This window comes from Engystomops pustulosus, chromosome 7 (genome assembly GCF_040894005.1).
Source record: "Engystomops pustulosus chromosome 7, aEngPut4.maternal, whole genome shotgun sequence".
NCBI classification, from domain to species: Eukaryota; Metazoa; Chordata; class Amphibia; order Anura; family Leptodactylidae; genus Engystomops; species Engystomops pustulosus.
This window is the reverse complement of record NC_092417.1, coordinates 128532503-128547809: the sequence shown is the minus strand read 5'-3', so window position 1 is coordinate 128547809 and position 15307 is coordinate 128532503. Positions and strand designations below refer to the sequence as shown.

The following is a 15307-nucleotide window of genomic DNA, read 5'->3' as shown; positions in this document are numbered from 1 at the left end:
TGGCCGATTTGTGGTTTCCTGACGTGTTACCAGAATATTTCCGATTTGCGCCGATTTTCCCTGTATTGCCCCGGGATTTTGCAGCACGCGATCGGATTGTGGCGCATCGGTGCTGGCATGCACGCAATGGAAATCGTGGGGCGTGGCTGAACGAAAACCCGACGGATTCGGAAAAACCGCCGCATTTAAAAAAAAAAAATAAAAAATTGGTCGCACGGTCCATACTCACATGCACCACGATGAAGACTATGAACTCTGGCGCACTTCGGCGCAGCAGCGCCACCTGGTGGACATCGGGCGCAGGACCTACATGTGTTGCCGGAAGACCCGAACGCTCGTCAGATGCCGCCGCTGGAACGCGAATGGACCGGATAAGTAAATGTGCCCCATTGTGTCACGCTGGATCTAACCTAATATCCCCAGCATTACATAATTGCATAGTAGATTGAACAATTATATACGACTGGAATGGGGGGGGGTCTACAAAAAGCGAGGAGTACCTAGGGTGCATCCACATGTTCAGTTTTTCAGATGCAATTTTTGAAGCCAAAAGCAGGTGTGGATCAGAATGGGAGAGGACTAAGAAGTGCTACTCCTCCTCTATTTTCACTCCACTCCTGATTTAGACATGAAAAACTGAAAACTGAACATGTGGACCACCCTGAGGAAGTTTGATGCCATCCGTCTGTTCCTGGAGTGCCATCTGGGGATCTACTTGCAACAGCAGCTGAAGAGAGATTTGCCTAATTAAACAGCTGTTAACATTTGAGTTTACAAAACAAGTGTTAATGCAATCTTAACCTCTTAATGACCGCTGAAACATGTTTTTACGGTGGCCATTTAAAGGTACTTCTGACGCGACACGTTTCTACGTCAGTGTGTCAGAAGAAGATTGCGGGACATCGGGTCCTGCAAGTGCCAGTGTCGGGCTGTGACATCACAGCCCAGACCCGACAGTAACACTCGGGATCAGAAAATCCCAAGTGTTTAAACCCTTACAGGCCTCGATCAGGCTGCGTCTAAAAAACTGAACATCATTATAAGAAAAATTAAATAAAAAGTCCCCTAATCGCCCCAGTTACATATAAAATCCAAATAAATGTATATAAAACACAAAAAAACGTACATATATGGTATCACAGCGTCCGTATCAATCTGTACAGTAAATATAATTCAATATTGAAACAGCTCGATGAACAACTTGTTATAAACTGTTATAAAAATGCTCTAAAAATTGAGCAAAAAGTTACACGCCCTAATATGATACGACTGAAAAGAACAACTCTTTTCACAATAATAAATTTCATGAATAGGATGTAGACCCGCAAAACTAATTATCTATACATTGTATCACACTGAGCAAATAATAAACCATCATATGTTCACAGCACCCAAAAATTTGAAAATTTTATAGCCTGTACAATGTGACAATACAAATCTGCTCTAAATGGCGCTGCTTTCATTCTATGCCCAGTCGTGTGCCCATACAGCAGTTTACCACCATATATCAACTGAAAGCAGAGTTGGCCCTCAAAATGTGAATTTTGGCAATTTTCATGAAAATTCTTCTAAGCCTCATAACATCCTAGAAAAATTAGAGGATGCATAAAATATCATTCCAGCATAAAACAGACATTCCAGAAATGTTAGTTATGAAGCTTTTTGGGTAGTCTAACCATCTGCCTGGAAAGCAGAACATTTCAAACTTTGAAAATGCTCAGCATGCTCAGTGTGTTACATTACACAGTGTAATACATCTGTATTACACTGTGTAATGTGAAGAAGAGCTTGAACAAGTGATCAGTGGATCACTTGTTCAAGCTACCTGTAAAAGTTAATAAAAAATGCTAAAAATATTACATAAAATTTTTTAATAAAAATAAATTAAATAAAGTTAAAGTCCCCTAAACACAAATATGCCCCCACAATAAAGTGAAAAAAAACACAAAATCGCCAAAAACACCCACATATTTGGTATCGCCGCGTCCGTAACAATCCGTAAAATAACTCAGAAATATTATTGGACCCGCTCGGTGAACGCCGTAAAAACAAAACCTGAGAAACACACGAAAAATTTACATTTTTCATAAAATCTCTACACAAAAACGTTCTAAAAAGTGATCAAAAAAAGTTATGTGCACAAAAATTGTACCACTGAAAAGAACAACTCAACACGTAAAAAGTAAGACCTAAACTAGCTCTGTCAACCAAAAAATATTAAAGTTAAGTCTCCGAAAAGATGGCAATGCAAAAACAAATGACATTTCCTGTATATTAGTTTTTATCCAGTAAAATTGTAAAAATAAATGAAAAACTATATAAATGATTTATCACCATAATCGTAGTGACCTATAGAATGAAGATAATATAATATTTTTAGTGTACGACCCCCAAAAAATACGAAAAGAAAGTAAACCAAAAATTGACAATTTTCTTTTCACCCATAGATTCAAGAGTTAATAAAATCTCATCAATAAGCTAATGACCCACTAAAATGAAGTATTTGTAAAGTGCATCTCATGTCGCAGAAAATAAGCCCTTATATGTCCAAATTGCCAAAAAAATAAAGATTGTATAGCCAATAAAAAGTGACAATGCATAATCTGCTCTGAATGGCGCAGCTTCCCTTCGATGCCCTGGCGTGTGCCCATACAGCAGGTTACCACCACATATGGAGTATTGTTATACACAGAAGAGATTGGGTATCAAATTTTGTGGAGTGGTTTGGTATTTTATCCACTGAGAATTTGTACATTTTTTGAAAAACACATTAATTTAGCCAAAAAAATTTTACTTTCAAAATTGCATCCGATTTTGTTTTAACCCCTGTAAAACAATTAAAGGGTTAACAAACTTCATAAAAGTTGTTTTACGTACGTTGAGGGGTGTAGTTTCTATAATGGGGTAATTTATGGGGTTTGCTTTTATTTAGGTCTCTCACAGTGATTTGAAACCTGAGCAGGTCCCTCAATAGCAGGATTTTGCGTTTTTTATGAAAATGTGAAAAATCGCACCTAATGTTCAAAGGCCCATAATATCCTACAAAAATAAGAGTATGCATAAAAAAACATGTCCACATTAAGCAGACATTTACTGAATGTTAGTTATTACGTTTTTTTTAGGTTATGACTATGTATGGAAAAAGTAGAACATTTTGAAGTTCGAAAATCAAGAATTTTTCCAAATTTTCACCAAATATCTGATTTTCTCATAAATAAATGCAAAACATACCACCAAAATTTTTTCAACTAACCTGAAGTACAATGTGGCACGAGAAAACAATTTTAAAATCACTTGGATATGTTAAAGCGTTCCGAAGTTATAACCACTTGTAGTGACACAGGGCAGATTTGAAAAAATGGGCCGTGTCAGGAAGGTGAAAAGTGGCTTCAGCGTTAAGGGGTTAAGGACACAGCCTAAAATGGCCTTCAGGACACAAGCCTATTTTTCAGACCTGACATGTATCATTTTGTTTGATAATAACTTCAGAACACATTAACTTATCCATGTTGTTTTGAGATTGTTTTTTCATGACACACGGTGCTTTAAGTGGTAAATGTTAGTTGATATGATTCATGTTTTTTATTAAAAAAGAGGAAATGTAGCAAAAAATAAAAATAATCAGCAATTTTCCTAATTTAACATGTTTTTTTTCAGACCGACAATCTTACCATCCAAATTACTTAATACATAGCATTTACCATAGCTCTGCATTATATAGTAATAACTTACAATAATAACGGCAATTTATAGGAAAAATTGGAAATAGTGTTTATGGACTATTGCAATTAAGAAAGAGCTTTTTAAAAGACTTTGCAATAAGAAACCATCACAAAATGACTTCATTTTCAGAAATGCCCCCATCCAGCTTTTCAAAACCACTTTTAGAAAGTTTATTAACCCTTTCGGTGTTTCACAGGAATTAAAGAGAAATAGAAGTAAAATTCCGAAAAATATTTTTTTCCTCTAATATATTAATTTAGGCCTAAAATGTACAAATTTATGATGGGTTGTAGGAAAAAACACACACCGCATTTTATTGCACAATTCCTCCCGAGCACGGAAATACCCCACATGTGGGTGTAAACTGCATTTAGGGCATATAGCAGGGCACAGAACAGAGCACCAATGAGCACCATTTAGCTATGAGTGGGTAGATTTTCCTGAACGTTTTATGCCACCACATTTCATTTACAAAGACTCTGGGGGATGGAAACAGTTAGAAACCCCAACAAGTGACCCCATTTTGGAAACAAAACCCTTAACCCCTTCGTGTCTATGCCATTTTAGGACCAGGCCTGATTTTTAAAATTTGCCCTGTGTCATTATAGGAGGTTATAACTTTTTGACACTTTAACATATCCAGGGGATTTTGAGATTGTTTTACCGTCACACATTGAACTTCAAAGTAATATTCAAATTTTGATGATATCTTTTGTGTTAAGTTATGTAAAAAACTTAAATTTGGCAAAATTTTCTAAAAATTCTTCATTTTCATAGTTCAAAATGTTCTGCTTTTCAGGCAGATAGTCATAGCACCCAAGTAACTTTATAACTAACATTTCCCGAATGTCTGCTTTATATCGGCATAGGGTTTTATGCATCTTCTCTCTTTTCTAGGTTGTTAGGAGGTTCATAATTTTGGGAGCAATTTTTCTCATTTTTATGAAAAACGCCAAAACCCTTATTTAAAGGCACCTCCTCAGCTTTAACTGACTTTGAGAGGCCTAAACAGCAGTAAACCCCCATAAATCATGCCATTTTAGAAACTACACCCCTCAATGTGTAAAAAATCAACTTTAAGAAGTATGTTAACCCTTTAGATGCTTCACAGTGGTTAAAACAAAATGGAGGTCTAATTTACAAGCTGTCATTTTTTTTAGACAATATATTAATTTTGGCCAAAAATTAAACCGTCACAATGTATTAAATTACAAAAAACTCCACAAAGTTTGATACCCAACGTCTCCCGAGTCAGAGGATGCCCCATATGTGGTGGTGACTGCTGTATGGGCGCACGGCCGGGCATAGAACGGAAGCAGCGCCATTCAGAGCAGATCTGCAACGTCACATCTTACAGGCTATAAAATGTTTATTTTTTTGTAATTTGGACATATGGGGGATTATTTTTTTGTGGATGAGATCCACTTTTCAGGTACATTATTTACAGGGGGGCTCAATAGCCAATAATCAGATTTTATTAACTCTTTCTTGGTGATGGTTAAAAAAATCATTAATTCTTGTTTATGGTTTTTAGCATTTTTTTCCTCGGACATTCACCGTACCATAAAAATAATGTGTTATCTTTATTCTATGGGTCATCACGATTACGGCGATACCCCATTTACATGGCTTTTTTATGGTGAACTTGTTTTGCAGAATATAGAACTCATTTTGTGAGACATTTACTTGTTTTTGTATCGCCATGTAACAATGGGCAGAACATTTATATTTTTTTGCTTACAGCGCTGGTTTAGAGCTTATTTTTTGCGGGACAAGCTGTACCTATTCTTGGTATCATGTTGGGGTACATTTTACTTTTTGATCACTTTTTATGCACTTTTTATGCGGTCAGATGTGAAAATTTAATAATTTTTGTGAGGTTTTTTTGTGTTTTTTTTTACGGCGTTCACCGTACGGGTTCAGTGACCATTTTATTTTATTTGACGGGTTGTTACGGACATTGTGATAACCCCTCTTGTAACACACACAATAGCTTAATTACTTTTTCTTGGTATGCCAAGTAAGTAATTTGTTGCCAGGTAAATGATAAAGGAATTATACAATGCAGTTTGCACTAAATGCACTGCAACCTTTATCTACCAACTGCAGGACTTGCACATTGCATGTGGCTGTAGCATTTGATCGGCTAGATCAACCCCTCCCATGTGTTGGCTGTACTCATGTATGCAGACTGGCTTGAGGACTGTGGCATTGTTTCCTCTAACAGAGACAGGAGTGCTGTAATCTGCATGGATAGATGTGAGGACAAACATCTCTTGTCCTTACAGTTAGGGCCAGAAATATTTGGACAGTGACAAAATTTTGGCGAGTTGGGCTCTGCATGCCACCACATTGGATTTGAAATGACACCTCTACAACAGAATTCAAGTGCAGATTGTAATGTTTAATTTGAAGGGTTGATCAAAAATATCTGATGAAAATGTAGGAATTGTACACATTTCTTTACAAACTCCACATTTTAGGAGCGCAAAAGTAATTGGACAAATAAACATAACACAAACAAAATATTTTTATTTTCAATATTTTGTTGCGAATCCTTTAGAGGCAATCATTGCTTTAAGTCTGGAACCCATGGACATCACCAAACGCTAGGTTTCCTCCTTCTTAATGCTTTGCCAGGCCTTTACAGCCGCAGCCTTCAGGTCTTGCTTGTTTGTGGGTCTTTCCGTCTTAAGGCTACATTCACACTAACGTATGGAGGACATATATACGGCCAACGTATATACTGCCGATATACATCCTCCATAGACGTCGCCGCACCCGGAAAATGGCCGTGCGTCATTACTTCCTATGGAGAGGGGCGGGGGTGAGCTGCGCTCACCTCCTCCTCCTCTCCCCGTACACTGCCGTTGCCCGCTACGGTACGGGCGGGCAACGGCAGTGTGAATATAGCCCAAGTCTGGATTTGAGCAAGTGAAATGCATGCTCAATTGGGTTAAGATCTGGTGATTGACTTGGCCATTGCAGAATGTTCCACTTTTTTGCACTCATGAACTCCTGGGTAGCTTTGGTTGTATGCTTGGGGTCATTGTCCATCTGTACTATGAAGCGCCGTCCGATCAACTTTGCAGCATTTGGCTGAATCTGGGCTGAAAGTATATCCCGGTACACTTCAGAATTCATCCGGCTACTCTTGTCTGCTGTCTCTTTGTCTCATCTGTCCATAGAATACTTTTCCAGAACTGATTTGGCTTCTTGAGGTGTTTTTCGGCAAATTTAACTCTGGCCTGTCCATTTTTGGAATTGATTAATGGTTTGCATCTAGATGTGAACCCTTTCATGGAGTCTTCTCTTTACTGTTGACTTAGAGACAGATACATCTACTTCACTGAGAGTGTTCTGGACTTCAGTTGATGTTGTGAACGGGTTCTTCTTCACCAAAGAAAGTATGCGGCGATCATCCACCACTGTTGTCATCCGTGGACGCCCAGGCCTTTTTGAGTTCCCAAGCTCACCAGTCAATTCCTTTTTTCTCAGAATGTACCCAACTGTTGATTTTGCTACTCCAAGCATGTCTGCCATCTCTCTGATGGATTTTTTCTTTTTTTTCAGCCTCAGGATGTTCTGCTTCACCTCAATTGAGAGTTCCTTTGACCGCATGTTGTCTGGTCACAGCAACATCTTCCAAATACAAAACCACACACCTGGAACCAACCCCAGACCTTTTAACTACTTCATTGCTTACAGGTAAACGAGGGAGACGCCTTCAGAGTTAATTGCAGCCCCTAAAGTCCATTTTCCAATTACTTTTGGTCCCTTGAAAAAGAGGAGGCTATGCATTACAGAGCTATGATTCCTAAACCCTTTCTCCGATTTGGATGTGGAAACTCTCATATTGCAGCTGGGAGTGTGCACTTTCAGCCCATATTATATATATAATTGTATTTCTGAACATGTTTTTAAAACAGCTAAAATAACAAAACTTGTGTCACTGTCCAAATATTTCTGGCCCTAACTGTATATCTTGTCAGCATGATGTTACTCTGACACAAGGACTTGCTTTCACCCTGTCTCAATTTAAGGTCCACCAGATTTTTTTGGGAGGCCTCTTTGATTCCTCCGTATTGTTACATAGGCCACTGTTTCTTTTTCAAGGAGGCACTGAAAGAGAGGGACACTTGTATAGAAATTATCTATGTAAAGGTGATAGCCTTTACCCATCAGGGGGAATAAAAGATCCCACACAATTTTACTGCTTGTGGTTAGGACAGGTGGGCAATCAGGTAGACAGATCTGGGAGTCCTTTCCCTCATAGATTCGGAATTTGTAGGTGTATCCGCTTTCAATTTCACAGAGCTCGTAAACTTTGATCCCGTATCTAGCTCTTTTGCTTGGCAAATATTGCCGAAATTTAAGCCTACCTCTAAAAAGTACAAGTGACTCGTCGAAGGCTACATTTTTTTGTGGGGTGTAAGCCTCCATAAATTTCTCATTAAAATGAGTCACTACTGGCCTAATTTTGTACAATCGGTCTAGGGCATGGTCACCAGCAGCAGGACACTGACTATTATCGTTGTAATGCAGAAATTTAACAGCGCCTCAAAATGTGGTCTTGTCATTACAGCCCTGTGTGGTATAAAACATCACTGGACCAGTATGACCGGATGCTTGGCTTTTTAAGAAGTCCCATATTAAGAAAGAGCCCCCAGATTTTTTTTTTTATTCTGTGGCATTAGTGGGGTGTCAACTCTGGCTTCTAGCATAATAAGATGTGGGGTGACCGTCCAGAAAGTGTTCTGCATAGAGATTTGTCTGTGTAACCATTAGGTCAACAAATTCCTCTGTAAAAAAAAAAAAAAAAAAATATTTGAAAAAAAAAAATCAAGTTCCTTGTACCCATCCGTATTAATATTTATTCCTGGTTGGAACTGAATGCTGTAATTTGGGGAGAAAACATATTTGGGAGCCCCCAACTGGGGTCACTTGACTGCTCTCCTACTGCTTCTTTATGAGGGTTCATCACTGTCACTAGAGGAGGACATTAGAAAGTGTTCTACATCACTTGCAGTGTCTGTATAATACACCCGTTTAGCCATGCTAGAAACGATACTTTGTATTTTTTTTAAGTTTTTTAGTATTTTTAATAGTTTTTTTTAATTTTATGATAAAACAAAAAACTAACTGAAATGTCAGCGCAGGAAGGGATACGAACACTGAAGATCTGTGTAGGTGTAAGTAGATGTAATAATGTATCCCTACAGTACTATACTGATACTATATCTATAAAACTAGAAACTATATTTTTTTGTAGTTTTTTAGTTTTTAGTATTTTTTTTAAATTTTATGATAAAACAAAAAACAGTAACAGCAATGTCAGCGCAGGAAGAGATACAAACGCATGCGTTAAAAAACGCATCCGGTTTTTGAAAACGCATGCGTTTTCAAAAACCGGATGCGTTTTTTAACGCATGCGTTTTTAACGATCTGAAAACGCACTTAGCAAAAACGGCCCAAAAACGCCATGTGTGTCTTCACCCTTAGACTTTTTTGAGCGTTATATGTCTCTTTATATGTTTTGGGGTTTATGGGCATTTTTAGTGATTTATAAAGTAATTTTTATTGAAAAACATTTTTTTTTACATTTTTTTACATGATCCACCATGGGATATGAACAAGCAATCATCTGATTGCTTGTTCTTGATAATACTCTGCAATACTAATGTATTGCAGGGTATTAGCAGTGCCAGCCTATGCAGATGCATAGGCTGACACTTGCCTTTAAGATGACGTCACAGACGCCATCTTAAAGGTAAACTTTCCAGGCTTCTCTGGGGTCCCGATCGGACCCCAGAGGTGCCAAAACAGATACCCCCCCCCCCCCCCGAAAACGGTGCGGGGGGAGGGGGGGCGATCGTGGGGTAAAGACCCCCAGAAGGCATGTTAAATGCCGCGGTCGCGTTGACCGCGGTCGCGTTGACCTGTGTCTTCACCCTAAGGAGTTAATAAAAACATGGACTAACATTTTGACTATTCTCCGCCTTACTCCACTATGAGCAGTGGGCCATGCCCGCCGGTAAAATGGGCCGGCGGTGGTTAACATTAAATCCTCCCCTCTGAGGGTGCGGTCAGACGTCGCATTTAACACGTGTTTAAAAGCGCATTGCAATAGCTGAAGAGTGATTTACCTAAATAAACAGCTGTTAACAGGTGTGTTTACAAAACGCTACCCTAAACACATTGTTAATGCATGTGTTAACATCGCAGTTAACACATGTTTGTTAACATTTGCGTTTTGTAAACACAAGTGTTAACAGCTGTTTAATTAGGCAAATCACTCTTTAGCTATTCCAATGCGTTTTTAAATGCATGCGTTAATCGCAACGTGTGACCGCACCCTAACTGCAAGTGCCAATCTGTACATGTGCAGTTTCTATTTGATCCACCTGCCTCGTGTTTGACCCTGAAGCAGCACAGGTCATACTACTGAGGGATTCCATGCTCCCACACTGATCCATGCAGTGTTTTTGCTTTCATTTCAACACAGAAACTAGCAATATACAAATAAGTTGAAATTGTGTTCAAATTTTTAAAAATAAACAAGCTTTACAAGCAATTGTATACTCTTATATGACCACCAATATGGTCTAGACCACCACTTGTCCCCTGGATCTTTTGAATACTTTATAAGGACAGGAAGACAACCATGCAACCTCCTACTAGAAACTACTCTAGGAACAGAACTTGGTTCAAGTTTTAATTAACCCCTTAAGGATGCAGGGTTTTTCGGCTCATTTCTCGCTCTCCAACTTCAAAAATCCATAACTTTTTCATTTTTACGTGTACAGACCTGTGTGAGGGCTTATTTTGTGCGTAACAAATCTTACTTTCCAGTAATGTTATTTATTTTAACATGCCGTGTACTGCGAAGCTGAAAAAAAAATTCCAAATGTGGAAAAATGTAAAAAAAAAACGGTTCTTGTGGGCTCAGTTTTTACGACTTTCACTTTTCGCTCCAAATAACACGCCTACTTTATTCTTTGGTTCGGTGCGATCACGGTGATAACAAATTTATATAGGTTTTATTGTGTTTTAATACATTTTCAACAATTAAATGAATGTGTACAAAAAAGAAAAAACATTTTTTGCCATCTTCTGACGCTAATAACTTTTTCATACTTTGGCGCACGGAGATGTGTGAGGGGTCATTTTTTGCAAAATGAAGCGACGTTTTCATTGCTACCATTTTGAGGTCTGTGCGACATTTTGATCATTTTTTATTTCACTTTTTATGTTATGTAAAAAGGTTTAAAAGTCGCATTTCGGACATTTGGGCGCCATTTCCCGCCTCGGAGGTCACCGCCGCCCGTAACAGTTTTTATATTTTGATAGAACGGTCATTTTGGGACGCGGCGATACCTAATATGTTTGTGATTTTTACTGTTTATTATGTTTTATATCCGTTCTAGGGAAAGGGGGGTGATGTGAATTTTTAATATTTTATTAAAAAAATTTTATTTTTAAAACTTTTTTTTTCCACTATTTTTTAGACCAGTGATTTTCAACCTGTGTGCCGTGGCACACTAGTGTGCCGCGACACATGGTCAGGTGTGCCGCGGGGAAATTTCCCCAAACTATGGTACCCCTGTGTTTTTGTTACAATGTAGGAGACGTGTACAATAACACATGTGCAAGCTTTGAACCTCGTGCGACAAAATGACGCCACCAAGGCCGGCGCATCATCCTAAGAGTGGAGAGACTCCCGAATTTGCCCACCGCCAAGGTATTGCCCACCAATAATGCTGACTATATGAGCTTTTGCCTGAGTATATGAACTGTTGGCAGAATACTCAGCATATGAACTGGTACTTTTAGTACTCCAGCAGTATACTGCATATAACAATGAGAAATGTAAAATGAGAAATACTATAGTCATGAGGCTGGAGTACTACAAGTACCAGCTCATATGCTGAGTATATGAGCTGGCACTTGTCCTCTGGCCTCATGGCCATAGTACTTCTCATTGTACCCCTTTATTTTGCAGTATATGAGCCACAAAATAATCAGCACCATATACTAAAAACAGGGAGAAACTGAGAACTGTTGAGGAAGAGCTTCGTGTGTGTCTTTCCACCATTCCTGCCAGGATATCCCTTTTGTGTTTATCGAAACAGGCCCAGGTTTCACAATGAGTGAGTAAAATAAATTTAGAATCTATATTATTAACTATATGTATAATATGACTGTTTTAGTGTCATTTTGTGCTATTTTGGTTGGTGGTGTGCCCCAGGATTTTCTAAGTATAAAAAGTGTGCCGCGGCTCAAAAAAGGTTGAAAATCACTGTTTTAGACCATCTAGGGTACATTAACCCTAGATGGTCAGATCGCTCCTACCATATACTGCAATACTGTATTGCAATATATGGCATTTTTGCAGCACATTCATTACAATGAGCCACTGGTTCATTGTAACGAATCTGCAGAAGCCATGTAGCCTCGTGTCAAAAGAAGACCCGAGGCTACCATGGCAACCGATCCCCCCCCCCCCCCCCCGATGAGGTTCGGGGGCGCGGCGATCGCACTAAAGATGGCAGCCCGTGAGCCCTCTTCATACATCCCTTATACCTCTGCTACGGCTACGAAACGGTACGGTGCTGCCGTATGTACGTCCCCCATAGGGCAATGTGAACGTAGCCTTAAAGTATAAAAAATCATGTGTAAGCAATATTTAGGGTGAATTCACAGATTTCAGTGGGATTGGTTTTGTGACGAGATTCAAACTCAATTTGGTGGGGTTTGCCCAAACACATATGTGTTTCAAACTGAAATCAGTAACTAGCAACACATATTTTGCATTGTTTACATCTAACCGATTGCATGCATGTCAATTGAAAGACATACATGATCAGGACAAGTCCCACTGCGATTGAATTGCATTTCAAAACCCAGTTCAACTGGAATGAGTGAACACAGCCTAAGGGCGCGTTCACACGTTGCGTTTTGACTTGCGTTTTCATTGCATTTGAAACGCATATACAACAGCTGAGGAGGGGTGATTTGCCTAATTACATCACTGTTAACATTTCCGTTTACAAAATGCATCGTAAACGCGATGTTAACATGTGCGTTAACAATGTGTTAACACATAGCATTTTGTTAACACATGTGTTAACCTTGCGTTTCCAAACGGAAACGGTAATGTAATTAGGCAAATCACCTCTCATCAGCTGTTGTGTATGCGTTTCAAACGCAATGAAAACGTGACCAAAACGCAAAGTGTGAACGCGCCCTCAGGGGTGCGTTAAAAACCGCATGTGTTAAAAAACGCATCCGTTTTTTTTTTAAACGCATGCGTTTTTAAAAACCGGATGCAGATTCTTTAAAATTTGCATTGTAAAAGGAAATCTATCAACACAATCAAACATGATAAACTAGGGACACATTCACTGTATAGAAATATATAGTTGTTCACTTCTCTAAATAAATTAATACATCACTGAAAAAGGGGTATATAGGTTGGTATATGATAAACAGAGCCCACTGTCTAATGGATCAGGGACAAGTACATGCAACCAATTTCGTCCTAAGACTATCTGGTACACTCACAATCAAAACAACCCTCCTAAAGATGATGAGATACACTTCTCAGATATCGAGTCCAACCAAAGCTGGGAGCAGAGAGAATGAGGTGGAGGCTTCTGCTAATAAAATATTGGATGAGGGCCAGCTAGCTAGCGGAGATGGAGCCTTCACTTACTGCTAACCTACTCAAGCTGATGGGAAACCTTTTAGAGACCAGGTGCCCAAACTACAACCAAAACCCACTTATTTATTGCAAAGTGCCAGCACGGCAAAGTAAGTACAGGGAGTCCCGGGTTACATACAAGATAGGTTCTGTAGGTTTGTTCTTAAGTTGAGTTTGTATGCAAGTCGGAACCGTATACTTTATTATTGTAACCCCAGTCAAAATTTTTTTGGTCTCTGTGACAATTGGATTTAAAAAATGTTGGATTGTAATAAGAACCAGGATAAAGAATACATCTTAATTACAGGCACCAGTGAAAGCTGTTTATTGTAGCCTAGGACTAAAGTACAGTAAAGTACCAAAATCCAGAGGTCCGTTTGTAACTAGGGGTCGTATGTATGTGAGGTGTTCTTAAGTAGGGGACCGCTTGTAGTTATTTATTGCTACCTGTACTACCAGAACTTTCAATAATATCGACCTCGTGAAGACAATAAAACAGTTGAAAGAAGAAGGGCAAATTTGGACTAATGTTGTAGCATCTCGCTTTAGTCCCCCTGTATAGGAAGAAGCCTAAAGAAGCTCTAAAGATAATCATCCCCTATGCACGTTCTACCTCTTCCTGCAGTCCCCAGCAATCAAGAATGTGTTGTTTTAAAATGGCACTGAGAGCAGCATTTCGTGAGTCGCCTGGGTCTGCAGGATGATTCTTTGAGTTCTATGTCAAGTGCTATATCGATGGCTTGGGTGCCCAAAAAGAGGGCTCCGAGTGCCACCTCTGGCACCCGTGCCATAGGTTCGCCACCACTGCCCTAGATCTTTAGCTAGCACTCCTATAGATACTAAGATCCAACGTGTTTCCTGATAACATTCATCAGGGATCAGATGTCATATGTTTCATAGATTGTCAACACATATTGATATTAACACACATTCACACAGTGCGTCTCCGCATTGATATCAGCGGCTAAACTAGGGACACTTACTGCAAACACTTTGAATGGGTAATGTTTTTATAATCTAGACGCCTCCTTCCTTCTAAAACCAACCTTTAAACTCATGCTTATGAGCCAGAGTCCCGTGGGTGTTACTCCTTGCAGTGACTTCTCAGGCAGTTAGCATAAGAAGCAATTTCCCCTCCCATCGAGTGATTAACCCCTTAAGGACGGAGGGTTTTTCGCCTCATTTCTCGCTCTCCAACTTCAAAAATCCATAACTTTTTCATTTTTCCGTGTACAGACCTGTGTGAGGGCTTATTTTGTGCGTAACAAATTTTACTTTCCCGTAATGTTATTTATTTTAACATGCCGTGTACTGCGAAGCTGAAAAAAAATTCCAAATGTGGAAAAATTGAAAAAAAACCGCACGTGCGTCACGTTCTTGTGGGCTCAGTTTTTACGACTTTCACTCTTCGCTCCAAATAACACGCCTACTTTATTCTTTGGTTCGGTGCGATCGCGGTGATACCAAATTTATACAGGTTTTATTGTGTTTTAATACATTTTCAAAAATTAAACGAATGTGTACAAAAAAGAAAAAAATTTTTTGCCATCTTCTGACGCTAATAACTTTTTCATACTTTGGCGCACGGAGATGTGTGAGGGGTCATTTTTTGCGAAATGAGGCGACGTTTTCATTGCTTCCATTTTGAGGTCTGTGCGACATTTTGATCATTTTTTATTTCATTTTTTATGTTATGTAAAAAGGTGTAAAAGTCGCATTTCGGACATTTGGGCGCCATTTCCCGCCTCGGTGGTCACCGCCGGCCGTAACCGTTTTTATATTTTGATAGATCGGGCATTTTGAGACGCGGCGATACCTAATATGTCTGTGATTTTTACTGTTTGTTATGTTTTATATCCGTTCTAGGGAAAGGGGGGTGAT

General features: G+C 39.1%; 1 protein-coding gene across 4 annotated transcripts in view; it reads right to left on the bottom strand.

The window, feature by feature from the left end:
- The window catches only part of DUS2 (dihydrouridine synthase 2), a 301883-nt gene that overhangs the window by 218605 nt on the left and 67971 nt on the right, over positions 1-15307 (bottom strand). The gene's annotated exons all lie outside the window — the stretch shown is intronic.